This window comes from Enoplosus armatus, chromosome 17 (genome assembly GCF_043641665.1).
Source record: "Enoplosus armatus isolate fEnoArm2 chromosome 17, fEnoArm2.hap1, whole genome shotgun sequence".
Taxonomy (NCBI): Eukaryota; Metazoa; Chordata; class Actinopteri; order Centrarchiformes; family Enoplosidae; genus Enoplosus; species Enoplosus armatus.
Genome location: NC_092196.1, coordinates 17176631 through 17189534, shown reverse-complemented (window position 1 = coordinate 17189534; position 12904 = coordinate 17176631).

The window sequence follows — 12904 nt, the reverse complement described above, 5'->3', positions numbered from 1 at the left end:
TTAGAATGGGACATTACATCTCACAACATTTTAGTTTTCCTGAGTATTCAGGATGACACGGACAATACGAGTTTGATAGTTCTTTGCGACTCTGCTGGTCATCCTCCCTCATAAAGGCAGAGAGCAGTTTCTGTTGGCTGTGGTGCTCCAGTTACAGCAGATTAACCTGCTGGTCCAAGTGGTGTGGAAAAGAAACTTCGAACAATCCTAAAATCCTACTTTAAAAGAATTTTAATCCGGAAACTATCTTAATAGTGTACAGGCTGAAACTGTCCTTGATCTGATGCATGGCTGCGAGGCGAGCTCCGCCACAGTTTCCTATTTATAATATAATCTCTCGCCAAAGGCTACACACCAGCTTAGACAATCCTTTTTAACCAGCGTCTTATCCAGCCTCTTGTCCACCCGGCAACAGTCATTTAAATACTCTTTCCTTGCTCCTCTCAGGAGAAATTGTCTGTATTTTCTTTGGCTGATCATTTGCCTTTAGGGATAATATTACTTAAATTTAAGGGACAGAGACGGACACCATATGCATGCTGAATGCCAAGCTTTAGTCAGGACAAATAAATGGATTAAGATGAAACTTTATTGATGCCAGTTGGAAAACAGGACTGTTGGAGTAGAGGAGAGTAGACAATACTGTAGGGGAGTTCAAACTTTGCGTATATATAAATGTGACTATGCTGTTTATAAATGTGTAAAAACATGGATTAAAGCTTAAAGAAGGAATGGACTTATTGGACAAAAGAACATAAATCATCAATATGCTGGATATCTGATATATAAGAGGGGTATAATAATATGAAAAATCAGAATAAAACTAATGTCTGGAAGTGTTCACAACAATCTACCCACAGAGGTTTCATATGTATGTACAGAAATGATCTGTATGTATGTAAATGTGTGCTGTGAACGACCTATGTACCATATCACATATCATATTCACCTTAAAGATGTGGATAAAATGTTCATGTTTTTTATATTTGGATATGAGCGTTGCTGGTTGTTCACTCCAGATGGAGGAGACAGATTTACATAAAACGTGACAGTGTGTGCATTGATGTGTGGTATCATTATCTCAGCATCAGCTGTGCAAGAAGAAGAAAATGTAGCAACATATATAAAGTAAAACATATACATACAGTAATATAGTGTGTATATACACTGATCAGTCAAGTATATAGTGCAGGCACAGATAATAGTTACTCATGGAAGCATGGAAATGTGATCATGGAAAAAAAATGTATTCTTTAAATATGATCCTTCTGTACAGACAGTGAATATCATATGTCGATGTGGTGCTGTGGAGATGACTGTGAAATGCCACTTTGATTCATATTCACCTTCATTTTCTAACATTTGTTTAAAAAAGGGGGCTGAGAGGGCTCATGAAAATGCCCTATCCACCGCACTAAACAAGCAATTCGATAGAGAATTTTTGCTTCATTCAAATCTTAAAATAAAGCCTTCCCCTTTGTCTTTCAGTCTTCTTTTGAAAGTTTTAATGGCTCATGAATTGATCCCTCCTGCATTTTTGCAACAAATTGAACAGTGGAGAGGGATAAAATAAGTAGAGAAATAAGTCCGGTACTTTGGTGCCGCATGAGGCAGGACCGTGGAGAAATTACCGTTATTGAGTCTACAACGACCCTATTGATTTTCTGTTGTCTGTCTGCCATAATAATGAACACCGCTGATGTCAATGCAGCCAGAGTGTAATCAGTGTACACTCTGACAGCCTTTCTGCAAGTGATGAAGAGGAGAAAGGCCGAGCTGTGACATGCAGCCGTCTGGCAGTCCTGCAAGATTACAACTGATTTGACCCACTGAGTGAAACAAACGAGTTGTTAATGTGGAACTACAGATCAAGATGTCGTCAATCATCTTTAAAGTGCACATTTTAACAAATATACAGCATCTGGGTTTAGTGTTGTTGAAAGTTACATGTTCTTTTAACATGTAAATCTAAGCTACATTTACATACGTATATAATTATGAACTTTTCTTAATGATGAAAAATCTACATTTTGTTTGTTTCACAGTTAAAGTTGGGCTTGTTTTGATTCTGTAACTGCCATAAGTTGTACAGTAGGTCGATGTTCGACCAGGAAGTTGGTCTGTAAATTATGATGGATGTTTACACAAACATCATTGTTCTACTTTTTGCCTTTGTTTTTTGTTCCAAATAAGTTTGTCTAACTTTGGAGTTAAAACCTGTTTGATTGTCTGACTGCTCATGTTTTTGCCCCTTGCTCTGTCTAGAATTGGTGCCACGTTCCCAGATGTTAGCATTAATCAGTAAGTCCAATGTCATAGCTAATTGGAATGAGGGCCAAAAATATGACATACACAAGAGTACAGTAATAAAGTGATGTAATGAAGACTGAACCATATATGATCTCTGTTGTATGCGATTTCCCTCTTTCTCTTCCTATCCACATTATTCCTCGCACCATGATACCTTGCATGAATTATGGGCAGTTATTCCTTTCACAGAACCGGCATCTGCAAGAGCTATGTTACAGGTATCTCCCCTTTCTTCAGACATTTTAGGGGAAATAAATGATGTGGGAACACAACCTGTCACACTTAAAACTATAATATACAGGATAGGATACCTCTTCCTGCCTACTACTACCTAGGGATGGGAGGGCAGCAGCATATTTAGCTACTTTATTGATCCCATTTCTACAGATGAAGCGATGAACAATCGGAAAGGTGCTAAGGCTTATCAGTGCTTCCATTGAAATAAAGTCAGGCGTGGTGTATAAAAGGAGGTGGGACAGAACCTCGTCTATCTAAATAGAGCCAAGTCAGAGCCTCAAAGTCCCACATCACTTAGGCTCTGTTTACACCTGACATTAACATGCGTCTTGGGTGATCCGTTCATAAGTGGACAGCTCTAGCAAGTACATCGGTTCACACCTGGCATTAGAATGTGTCTCGAGTGACCATTTGTGATCAGATTTCACTTCCCCGCTCTGTATGCAAAACACATACATAATTTATGTTTGCAAAGACCAAATGCGTTGTTGCTTCTAACAGGCGGGAGGCAGCAATGCACTTCCCGTGCTTAGTCTGCCAGAAATTAAAAGTACAAATAAATGAATAAATAAATAATTTGTTTTTGTTGTGGCTTCTTCTTGTTGTTTTGCACTTTAATATGATGCTGTTGGTCGCGTGAATGACTACGTACTTCCTCTTGGATTGGTTGGATTACCCAAGACGCATGTTAATGCCAGGTGTAAAAAGGGACTGAGTTTGTTACTGAGGTATGATCACATTATCCTGTTCAAGCAAGGTATCATGGGACCAGGAATAATGTGGATATTTCCTGTGTGTAACTTTACTGTCAGACCCAAAAAAGATTCCAAAAAATAAGTGGTGTAGAGTAGCCGTAAGATTGACTTCAACATCCCCTCTCATACATGCACCTACATATGTGCCACAAACACATATTCTACTCACACACACAAACACACTCGGAGGCAGGTGAGTGTAAGGCAGACGCAGATATATGCCCACACAATCCCAAATTGTGAACTCTGATTTGATTCCTTACACATTCATATCGAGGGCCATTTCTATGTAAATTCAGAGCTCTTCTGCATCCTTTGACATTGTCATTCACTGCTTCGGCAACACGAGCCACAGGACAAATTTTAAAGCAGCCGAGGAGACTTTGATCCTGCTGAATACAAATGATGACACGGCTCAACAAAGAGGCCTTTCACACGGACTCTGTCACGCCAGGCCGTTGCCTTGAATGCACGTGGTGGTCAGATTAGCTACACTTGAACCTGCTAAACCGCTAAGAGATGCTCGACCGTGCAAAGATACACAGAGCAAATAAAGACACAGCAGCACTGTTTAGATACTTGCCTACAGTGATGATGACTTGAGTGACACAAACAAAAAAAATTGAAAACTAATTTAAGTTATTTATCAAGCAAAAATGGCAAACATGTGCGTGTTTCAGCTTCTGCAGTGAGAGGATTTGCTGCTTTCCTTCATTTAAATCATTGTAAATTGAATATATTTGCTTTTGGGCTGTTGATCAGATGAAACAAGTAATTTGAAGACTTCGTTTTTGGGGAAATTGTAAAGGCCGTTTTTCACGATTTTCTGAAAATTAATCATTGACAGATTAATTAGTAACTGACAAATAAACAGATTAATTAAAAATGAAAATAATTATCACTTGCAGCCCAACTTGCTTACTTTGCTATTTTTTCCATTAACAGATGGAAGACACTTACAAGAAAGAGACAAATAGTGACCTGCTCTTAGAAGGGGGAAAGTTCTCATACATCATGCTAAACTTGTAAAACTCTTATTTTGTTTCCTTGAAGATAAGGAATGAGAAGAAGACGACCAGACACATGGAGGCCTGTTGGACACAGCGTGTGAAGGTTCAGAGAGGGGTGATATATATTCACAGAGATGTTGGCTCTGTGTGACTTATTGCTCCTCTAAAGCCTTTTTATGTAGTGAGAAATCTTCATGTCTTCTGCCTTGATGTGCAGAGTGCCGGCTCTCTGGGAGATGATGGACAGTCGGTCTGTGAACTACAGGCAGTCCTCTCTGTTCTGTCTCAGCTTCTCGGTTTTGTTATTCGCCTCTTCGGCTCTCTGGTCTCTGTAAGAGGGAAGCAACATTGCCTTTCATTGTTACCTCCCTGCCTAGATCCAGCTGAGCATGCCGGGCATTTTGAGGGTTGCTCTCTGTGTGTTCTGCGGTTGAGGATCCAGAAATGCAGATTTGTTTCTTACTTAAATTTATTAAGTCGACCCACTTTGTATTTTAGCACTATTTTGGCTACACTTCTAGGTAGCTAGCTAGGTTGTTGCGTGGCTACACCTATTTGGATGGTGCAAAACAGATTAGGACGTTAATGTATTCACTCTCATTCACTAGTTGTGGTTTGGTGTCCACCACCTCCTGATGGAAATATCTGGCTCTTTAGCAGCTGAATGCTCTGCTTTCTTCATCAGCTAGTCTCAACCTTTTTCTGTCTGCCATTTGGTGCTGGGCAGTTCGCTTACAGTCAGTTTTTAGAAAAACAGCTGAAAACAGTCGTCTGATGAAGCCAAAGTCGACACTGTGAGAGTGAATTAAAACAGTAAAGTTGTGGGCTGGAAGACCAAAACAATTAGCTGAAAGTTGCTAAAAAAAGACGTGAGGGAAAATGCAGAGTTAGGTGATAACTTTCTGTGGGTTCATCACGACGAGCGACCACTTTCACATACAAATGGTCATGTGGATCTAGATGGGTCTTACGTTTATACTGCGGCAGCCTATTCCATTATGCAATGCAATATCCTGTAAGGTGTGAGATTGAGATGAGACACTGAGTAGAGAAACAGTTCACTTCATGAAAGAACATCACCTCATGAAGGTAATCTGCTGTCAGATCATAACTTGATAACTTTACCTCTGTAAATATCTTTAATCACTACCTACACCACCAGTATCCCTTATTTCTCCACTGCCTCCCACTCACTCTCCCCTCCTCTTCATGGCCTGGCCCACCCCTCGCTCTCAGACAGAGAAACTCATTATAGCTGAGGATTAGATCGATCAGTATGAGGGGGGAGATGCCCAGTGGAGAGGCAGCATGCCTGGGCCAAGCAATTTATGCCAACAATGGAGCTCATCTCTGCATATCCTGACTACTCCACTGAGGAAAACACTCAGCAGCAAACCACCGGGTGAAAACATACTCACACACACAAACATAGGTGCACATTCATATTAACTCAGTTTAGCAAATTGACTGAGAATATACTAGACGGTTACTGACATGTGACATTTTCATATCTTGCTAAAAGGCAGGTCAATAATGAGATTAAGCGCAGACACTTTCTAGTTAGAAAACAGTGTCTATTGTTTTATGTAGCTAATTTTAACACATGCTCATGTACACACACACACACACACACACAAACACACGCAGTCTGTATTGTCAGATTCTGAGAAATCTGCTGCTGCCATTGCCCTGGAAACCAGCGAGAGTAAACACAAGTGGGATTGGGTTGTTACTCCGTGGTGTGTCTTCACAGTAGCCTCATCTCACTCCTTCAGCACCCTCGGCCTATCTTTATTTCCCAGAGGGGTAATACTGGCTTCAGTACCTGGTTCCCCTGACTCAGGAATCCTCAGCTCTTCAGGGTGTGTGTGCATGAGAGTGTGTGTGAGTACATGCATGTTCATGTCTATGCCTAATGTTGTGGGGGTTAATAACGGATTAAGCATCAAAGCAGTGAGCATCGGAGCAGTCGAGCTTTCCATAAATTAACTTCACCTTTTGTCTCTGTTTCTTCCTTATTTGTGCCTCCTTATTATTATTTTGAGGTGAAAATCCATGCAAATGAGGAAGTGTCTAATCCCCTCCCTGGTTAAGGGTGATAATGGTACCTTTTGTTGTTTACAGTAAGGAGTAATCATCAGGCAGGTGGAGGAGTGGACGCCTTGTGAAGTGATCCTGTCACTGTTATTTCACTTAATTTTGTGTCTTTGGTTATAGCACATAGACAGTGCGGCTGCTGAAGCCCCAAAACAGTTGTCTTTGTTTTCTCAGAAGCAGAAAATGGGAGTAAAAAAGAGATATCAGCAATCTTAAAATGTTTGTTACAAAATTATTCCGTCTCTGAGCAGTGAGACACTTTTTCTGCCTAATTCTCAGCTTCCTTGTCGATTTATAATCTGTACATTAAAGGGTTTGCTTTTGAAATTACAGCAAAGTGTGCAGGCCCTAATTAGACTCATTAAGGATGCTAATTACATACCTGAAAAATGGCCAACAAACAAGACATCCAAGTGCACACGCCGGCTTCCCCAAAGGAAGAGACTGAGAACTGTGTGCCCATAATCCCTTTCACCACACGGATGCTGTCCTTGGCCTGAGAAAGAGCAGCATCCCGCAGGCAAAGACATGTTCTCATCTGCACAGAGGAGATAACTGCACCACACCCAGCCTCTAGTCCTCCACGCCCTCCCTCCACCACCACCAACCTGCCTCTGCACACCATCCATCCTCCTGGCCCTCCAAGTTTTCTCTCTAACGACTGTCCATCAAAGCACACACACACACACACACACACACACACACACACACACACACACACACACACACAAACTGAAACACAAAGCCATTGCAAACTCACTGGAAAGATGAGGACAGACAGGAAAGCAAAGTGAAAGCATCCTGCTCTGGCGTTGGCGGTCTGTGTGTATCTCTGCTGATCCAGTCACTTTGAAGTGTGCAGCCTTTGATTTGGACAAAGATTAGGGAATTTGATCCCCATTTTAAAGAAGCTGGCACACAGGGGTTGTTTTTTTCCAAGCCATAAAAGAATCATTTTTTAAAAATCGATGGCTGATTTCAGATAGGACCTTCTCAGCTGGGAGTGAAGTGCATCATCTCTGGGTATGTCAGTGTGTCTGCAAAGTGTTTATCAGGCGACCCACTGGCCAAGGAGATTATTATGTTGACGCCGCGCTCACAGTTCAGAGGGGCTCGGCAATGACAAGCATCTGGCAGTGACAACAGGTGGATAGCGAGCTGTGATACTGCATGATGACACACCAGAAGCAATCTCAGCTAAGAGCTCTTACCACTGCAGATAACAGGGGCGGGGACATCGTCGTCTCTGTGGTGCCTCAATACAAAATGAAACAGGTGCAGCGCAAGTACGCTGCAACCACTAATATTAGAACTGCACCTTTTTTAATAGAGTCACAGTGTTCAAATAGATGAAAGCTTCAGTTCACCAAAATCACACACACTTGCTCCTATCTAGCCATGACGCTAGTTTGGGTGTCATTGGATGAGGTTTTGACAGATCTGTTACTGAGATTCTCTTGGGGATTATTTGTTTGGTAGAAAGTAGGTCCAATGTCAACTGTTCACAGCAAGGAACAGAGGGAAACATAGCTATATGTCATTTTGCATTGCTTTGAGCACCAGAAACCAAATTCCATTCACCTCCATAATACTGTATTGAGTAGGACTGGGCAATGATGAAATACATTTGTCAACCTTTAGAGATTTTACTGCAGAGTTTATGCTGAGAAAGCTATAGTCTATAGTGAGCAATGTTGCTAATCAATGGATTTAAAAGAATATTTCATCAATGTGATGAACTGCTTTGACCTTGCAGCTGAGCCAAACATATTCCCATCTGGTTATTTCACCTTGTGACTGTTTCTCAATTGAATCTCCACAAAAATGTACAACATCATGATTGATATTTAGAAATAAAGACTTACATTGTGAAATAAGATCTTCTTCATATTGCCAACCCATGTTGAATGCAGCATCAATTTCAAAGGTAAGTGTCTCAAAACCTGCACAGATAAAACCGAAACTATCTGCATGGCTATACTCACTGGGAGTAAGTGAGATTTTTTGTGATGTGGGTGAACTGATCCTGATCATCATAAGTGCCAAATGGAACAGAGAACTGACTTGTTTCTTCTTTTCTGGAGAGAATGAATAAGACTCATCACTAGGTCAGACTTCTCTAACTATTTATTGTTACAAAAATGATGATTGACACTTGAGCACTTGACACGATACCAACCCGAGCAGCGAGCGAAACAAATCACACAGAGTGAAAAGTACCTGAAAATCAACACCTGGTGGTAAAGATTACATCTATGTCCACCTCCATCACTGTTACTTAAGTGCATTTTGTCGCACCCTGGACCTTAATCAGTGCACATTGTTTTGTAAATGGGAACCAAATGAAAGTGCCCTGTGGTTATCAGCATGAGCTATTTGCTGATAAGCTGCATTGTCTGTCTCATAGGCACCATTTTGGACAAGAAGAATTAAAAGCAATTGATTGTATAAGCCAACAGCAAGAGTGCAGAGCAAGTTTTTATTAGGCAGCTTCTTTTCAAAAGAGTCCAATCCACTGCTGGTGCACAGAGGGAAGAGCATGAGCATGATCCTATTCCTTTCAAAACTCTCTCTCTCTCTCTGTCTCTCTGTCTCTCTCTCTGTGTGTCTCTCTCTCTCTCGCTCTCTGTCTCTCTCTCTGTCTCTCTCTCACTCTCTGTCTCTCTCTCTGTCTCTCTCTCACTCTCGCTCTCTGTCTCTCTCTCTCTCTCTCTCTCCTCCATTGCCAGTCCAACAGCTGCTTCTCCTTTGGCCAGCCTCCAAATGGATGACTGAGGAGAGTGAATGGGTTTTTAATTTCACTTGTTAACGCAGCTTTCTCTCTGGTTCCTCTCCCTCAACCTGCAGTGCCAACACCCTGACACCCAGATAGGAAGAAGACTTGGAGTGGGAGGAGGGGTAATAAACAGCAGTTTGTGAACAACACAAGAGCAGGATCTGAACATCCAACCTTCAAATTAAGAGGATATTGATTAGGCATGAGCTGAGATATTTGAAGAGTTTCATTCTCTCCTCTTTTGTTGGTTAATTAATCATGAAGGGTTTTACTCGAGTATCTCGGAGGAGGCGAGGGGTAAAGAAGCAGAGGCATGGTTCTGTTACTCCCAGAGCAGAGACCTCTGCCACCGCTGCCTGTCTTTTAACTCCAAAACCCCAGACAGGTGCATTCAAGATGCCTCAGGCAAGATGGTTGCCGCTTTAACTATGGCTGCTGCACATGTGCAGAGAGAAGCCGACAGGCTACCGTGAAATCCTCATCATGATTTGACCCTTTTCTCCTTACACTGACGCTTTTGCATTAGCCACATGACCTCTTTGTGAGCCATTACTGCATCGTCAAATAAGGTAATAAAAGAAAAAAAGCTAAAAGCAATGCCACTGCTGCTATAAAGAATGCTAATAAACTGAAGTAATTCAAATAAAAAGTAGGCGGTTGAACAGTTGCAAAGAAATATCTCAGGTGGATAGTTCAGGTCTACTCATGATGAAAGATGATGGAGATGGGCTACATTGTAGCACACACACACACACACACACACACACACACACACACACAGTATCAACCTGTTTACACTTTAAATTTCCTTCAGCTGTTGCCAGGGAAACATTTCAATTAAACGTGTTTCTCAGCTGTTGTGGTACTTTGGAGTGCACCTGAAATATTCAGGTACCTAGCAAGCTTTGTAATAAATATTCAGAATAATAAAGATAAATACATGACAAATTATTTAGACTACTTGCAGCTATAGCCTGTAAATAAGGCTAATGGTAGAGGTGTTTAACACAGCCAGAGCCAAATCTGACATTCAACATGCAGAAAAATGAAATGTTTAAAGAGTAAGCAAAAGTTCCTTGAGGATAGTTCCCATACACCAGAGACACATTAAAAAAACAGGCCATGGGGTTGTGAAACGCATAAACAATTGCTGGAATACATAACCCCTGGATGCTTTAAACTGAGTGCCTGCGGCATGCAGTTGGATGAGTTGTGACATCTATCCTAAGTGGGATGGATTACAGAGAGCCAGTTTGATTTGAATAACAAGCAATTTACTGGCTTGGATGTGATGCTGCAGAGGTGCGAGTCTCTGGCAGGAAGAGGCCACAAGCTCCCATTACAGCTGGTGTTGGGTTTAAAACATCCACTTGTCCCTGTGTTGGTCTAATTGTTGAACATAGTCCAGCTGGGGCATGGAGTATGGCTTACAGGTGCTACTCTTACTCTAGCTAACTACACTAACAGCATCTTATCAGGCACGTATTATTTGCATACAATCATTCAACTGTAGACATAATTCCAATCGCAAAGAAATGGAAATTCTGCAATTGACCACAACATAAAAGCGGTAGTTGTAGGTTAGTTGTGTACCTCTGTAGAAACTTGATGCAACAGAAAACTTGCAGTGACCAAGACAAACGGTCACCTGAATCAAATGACAACATGAACAGGACGTGTCCCACACAACAGGCAAGGTGTGCCCTCTTGTGGAAAAACATCAATATCGCAGTCCACATTTTACACATCAGTTCCTTAATTCATTTCACAGCTCATTGACTTGTAAAACTCTCAACGGTGAAAACTAAGTTACCAACAAATAAACAGTTTCTCTCTGTTTGTGACAGTAAACAGGTAATAATTTCACATGAGAATTTGCTCCACAATGAATAATAATCCATCAATAATTGTGAAAGCAGAAGCTTTGAGAACACAGACTTTATTCATTTCATATAAAAATGACACAAAAACTTTCATAAAAAGTTTGACAGGTGCTTCAGGTGATCTTCACAGGGACAAGAGCCGGCCTGCATCATAGACATGATCTCATTGGGGAACACACCGACAGTTGTCGCACCTTCACATCATCAGCTCAATCAGTTCACATCTGCATTTACAGACAAACCTGTACAGTAAACCACCAGCAGAGGCCGGGGTAAGCCTGGGACAAGCCATAGCACCTTATACACTCCTCCTTCCCTGCCTTCCTCTCTTCCTACATCCCCAACTCCTCCTCACACTCCGCCTTTTTTCCCTTTTCTCCTTCACCTAGTTTTCCTTTTTTCAGTCTTCTTTCTGACCCTTCATGTCCCTGAGCCCTCCTTCTCTGATTGGTTCCAGACGTGCCACTGAGCTCTTCTTGCCGACTCAACATTCCACAGCTGGAGACTGCACACACTCTCTCTCTCTCTCTCTCACACACACACACACACACACACACACACACACTCCCTCTCCTCTTCCCTTCCCCCTCTATCTTAGACCAACTCACGGAGCAAAAAAAGCAGGTTTTTTTCACAGCAGCTCTGTGAAACACCAAAAGCCTCAGACTGAAACGGCTCCAAAGCATTCCTCCGAGAAGGAAGACAGCAAAGCACTCAGAGGCAAGAGCTGAAGGAAAAAGAAAAATGTTTGAGGAGGCAAATGAACTCTGGAAAATGCAGTCATTACGCGGCGCAAATGTGAAATCTCAAAATGACGTTTTCCTCTTGTGAAGTGAATTCACTTTTAAAACATTCTTTGGCTCTCATATATACAACGGTGTCATTAACATGAGGGATGTTTTCCTTTGTGGGGCAAGGAGAGGTTCAAGTGTTGGCAATTGTCCCATAAAAGTAGGAAAGTTTCTAAATGTCTTTACCAGCCGTATTTAAGTCAAAACACATAATGAAACCTGCATCATTAAAAAGACAAAAAGAGAAAAATGTCCTAGTGATAAAACATACAGAGAAGAAGAAAAACTGTGGTCCATGAAAATGATGAATCAGACAAATATCAAATTGCAAACCTTTTTCATGGTGCATACAAAGAGAATTACTGTCCTTAAAAATTGCTGAATCAGCTCCAGATGGCGGTATGAAGAGCCAAAACAAACAAAAGTTTGGAATCACAGAGCAGCAATTGTGCCTTAAGGATAATGACTGAAGGCAAGTGGATGACTAATATTGAATTAGCTCAAGATAATAGTAGAAAGTGCCAAAATGTACATGAAGCCATGGAAACTGAAAGTCTGATCATTTGATGACAACCTTCAGTCCTGCAGTACCAAAAAGACAATGTAGTCTATCTAAAGACCAGCTTTCAATACTAAGTTCTCTGCAGAACTTAGTATTAGTAATGTGCACAATTCTAGTGTACTGCCCTCAGACGGTTTGAGGTCACCACTAATAATGGTCCCTGTCACCTTCCACACATTCACATTTGGACTTCTTCCTCTTCTGCTCGTCTGACAGCTGGTGCTGACGTGTCAGATCAGAAAGGAGGAGAGAGGCAGGCTCAAAAAACCACACATGCATCATCAGTAACAGTTCTCTACAGCTGCACAGATAATGACACATCAATGGGAAGGACATGAACACAAAGGAGCAACAAGAATACACCTCAAGTTCAGGTAAATACTGTCATGACAGAAAAGAAAAAAAGTAAAATTAAAAAGTGAATTTGGTCCTGAAGAAGACTGTGACTGTGTATTTAGAGGACAGAAACAAATGGTTTAGTCG